The sequence below is a fragment of the Pinus tabuliformis genome, chromosome 5_2, assembly GCF_031772625.1.
Source record: "Pinus tabuliformis cultivar Carrire ecotype Pingquan chromosome 5_2, CPIR1, whole genome shotgun sequence".
In the NCBI taxonomy this organism is placed as follows: domain Eukaryota; kingdom Viridiplantae; phylum Streptophyta; class Pinopsida; order Pinales; family Pinaceae; genus Pinus; species Pinus tabuliformis.
The window spans coordinates 476,499,009-476,502,680 of NC_142306.1; positions in this window are offsets into that span (position 1 = coordinate 476,499,009).

Sequence of the window (3,672 nt, forward strand, 5' to 3'; positions counted from 1 at the left end):
TGACAGGTTGCTCCTGAATCAAGCAACCAATCATTTTTCGAAGAAGCAAGTGAAGCATTAAACAAATCTTCATTTACTCCAATGTTACATTGTGCCTCAATATAGTGAGCGGATTCAGGTGCTTTACCTTTGTCTGTATCATTAGTTTTACCTTTCTGTTGGTTTCTTTTCTGCTCAATTTTGTCCCATGGTAGCTTGCATGTAGAGGCATCATGTGATCCATTTCTTTTGCAGCGAAAGATCCATTTCTTTTGCAGCGAAAGCAGTGCAGATCTGTCTTTTCTCCTTGAGAATGTCTACCACCCCTGCCTCTGAAATATCTTCCTCTTCCTCTTCGTCCACCTCTTCCTCTTGTAGAATCTTGAGCAGGATGATTTTCTTTATGAGAAAGGCACATAGTCCCTTCAAAAGATTCAGGGGTTTTCTTCTTTCCAAAGGCTTTCTCTCTTTTAGCAAACTTTTTCACAAGAGAGTCAAAGGTTATATCTTTAAGATTTCCATTTGCTTGTAAAAACTCAAGATAATTGGAGTAAGTAGGATAGAGTGCCTTGAGAAAAGAAATAAGAGGGATATCCAGCTCAACCTTATTGGATTTGATATCATGCATTATAGACTTTACTTCAGATGCAAGAGCAAGAGGATCATTATTTTTCAGTTCAAGAGTGAAGAGTTTAATCATGAGATGAACAACTTCAAGTGTAGAATGTGAGTCATAGAGTTCTTTCAGCTTTTGTAAAGCTTCAAAGGTAGTTGAATATGATGAAATATGGCGACTCACCTCTTCATTTACAGATGCTGGGATTAATGCATAGGCTTTGCTGTTCTTGTTTTCCCAAATGACAAGCTCTCTGTTTGAGGTAGGCTGTACTGGGTCATTGTCTCCTTTTCCGACACACACTCCATTCCACAACTCATTGAAGATGAGGGTGTGTTTTATCATCCAGGACCATTCAGGATAGTTCTCCTTGCCAGTGAGAACTATTCCTACCATAGAGATGATTGAATGCATTCTGTAAAAAAAATACTTCTGCTGATAGAAAAAATACTTCTGCTGATATACAGTGAAATTGTACTCAAAAGGGCATTCTCAAAAGATTTCAAATCTCTTCCTCATATACCAATATGTACGTCAATACTTCAAGCTACAACTTTATGCAACATATTTTCTCCAAATTTATTTTCTTCAAATCCCTCCAATGTTTGATATAAAAGCATCCAGCATTTCAAATATTACGTATTACATATCACTTCAACGTTTTAAATGTAATATACGCCCATTACATTTACATATTACATATCACTTCAACGCTTTAAATGTAATATATGCCCATTACATTTACATATTACATATCACTTCAACGCTTTAAATGTAATATATGCCCATTACATTTCACTTCAACGTTTTAAATGTAATATACGCCCATTACAAAATATTACATATTACTTCAACGCTTTAATTGTAATATATGCCCATTACATTTCACTTCAACGTTTTAAATGTAATATACGCCCATTACAAAATATTACATATTACTTCAACGCTTTAAATGTAATATATGCCCATTACATTTCACTTCAACGTTTTAAATGTAATATACGCCCATTACAAAATATTACATATTACATTACCATACAATGAAGCACGCAGGCGTGATGATTTCTCACGGGTGAGGAGCAGCGGTGCGTGGTCTCTTAAGATTGTGCAGTGGCAGTGCTTCTTCCTTCGGGAGCTCGGCCTCTTTGGATGCGCCTTATCTCGTTTAGCCACACAACAATGGCGTTCGAACGCAAGTCTCCAGGCAGAAGGATTATGGAAAGGGAACAACGATAGTCGCAGGAATCGAAAAATACAGCGGTTCTTTACACAGGTAAAAACAGAAGTTCGTTAAATGAGGGGACTCTCGAAATATTTATTAACATCTCAGGCGACGCCAGAAAGATTATGCAATTGCAGCGTTTCTAGAGCCAACGTATATGCTTTCAAAACAGTGTGACATCGTTTCAAAACAGCCATAGTACAAGCGTTGGTTAAAACGCAAGACCTCTGCGCAGTTTTGAACAGTCAAGGAGACACAACACATGGAGTTGCAGCAGGGTCGAGGTGGACATAGCAGCGTATGAGCGTATGGGAGCCAAACGCAGCAGAGTAACGTAGCAGCAGTCAATGGAGTAGGTAGGCTTGACAGAAAATGTCAGGCAACTGACACCAACGAATATATGGGCAGCGTACTGTATGGAGCAGGGCGCAGGTAATGGAATATGGAGCAGAGCGCAGGCACTCAGTCAGACAAGGGAGTTACAAGGCACAAGAGCTAAAAAAGGAGCTGGCTCTGATACCATGTCAGGCCAGGCAGTAACTCCACAAAACAAAAACTGATTCGTATATTATTCCATAGGTGGGTCATTGTTATATACAATAGGAGTGATTGTTCAGTTCATCTCCTGATGACTGTTCACATTCCTAATTTATTTATTTACACAAAATTCCCCCAATCATGAAGATTAGGTGTCAATAGTCTCTATCCCTGAGACTGTTGAAGAAAGAGGGAAGCTCCTAGATCCAACTGAGGCTACAAAAACAACATGTACAATGATGGAAGAAGAAATGATGATAAAGTAAAGACAGATGAGAGGAGAAGAAGAGATTCACCTGATGATCAAGATCATCCTAAAAAGAAAGAAAGAAACTGTAGATATTAAAATGATATAATTACTAGCAAATCTGAATAAATTCTTATTTCTTCTCTTTCTAGTTCTTTGCCTCCATATTTGCATGATAGATGGTTGGTAGGTAGTGGGGCTTCTAGACACTTTTCTGGATATAATGAAGTCCTTTCAAATATGTAAGAAAGGGAGACAAGTTTGAAAATCATTCTTGGTGATAACGTTACATATCAAGTGAAAGGTTTTGGTTCTATTAAATTTGACGTGTATTATGGGGAATCCATTATTCTTCATGATGTGATGTATGTTTTAGAACTAAAGAAGAACATGATATTTATTTCTATGGTGGAAGACAAAGGAAATATAATATCTTTAATAAAAGGACAAGTTTTCACATGGGCTATGGATCCCATAAGAAGGATGCATTCACATTGGGATCATGAGTTGAAGGAATCTATAGAGTTAATGGGAAACCTCTCCTGACGAAGATACATGACACCAATCATCAGAGTGAGCTATGGCAACATAGGTTGGCACATCTACACTATGAAGATCTACCAAATTTAAATAAGCCAATCTCATGGATTCCTAATGTTAAAGAAATGCATGATAGAGTATGTCTAGGATGTGCCGCAAAAAGAAGACAATGGTACCATTCCCCTCTTGCAGGAATAAAATAGATAGTATTCTTCAACTTATTCATTTTGACCTTTGTGCACCTATGCCACTGCATTCTCTTGGTGGCCATCTCTATTACATCATATTTATTGATGACTTCTCCAGGAAGACATGGATATACTATTTGAAGCACAAGGACGAAAGGTTTTGGTTCTATTAAATTTGACGTGTATTATGGGGAATCCATTATTCTTCATGATGTGATGTATGTTTTAGAAGTAAAGAAGAACATGATATTTATTTCTATGGTGGAAGACAAAGGAAACATAATATCTTTCATAAAAGGACAAGTTTTCACATGGGCTATGCGATCCCATAAGAAGGATGCAT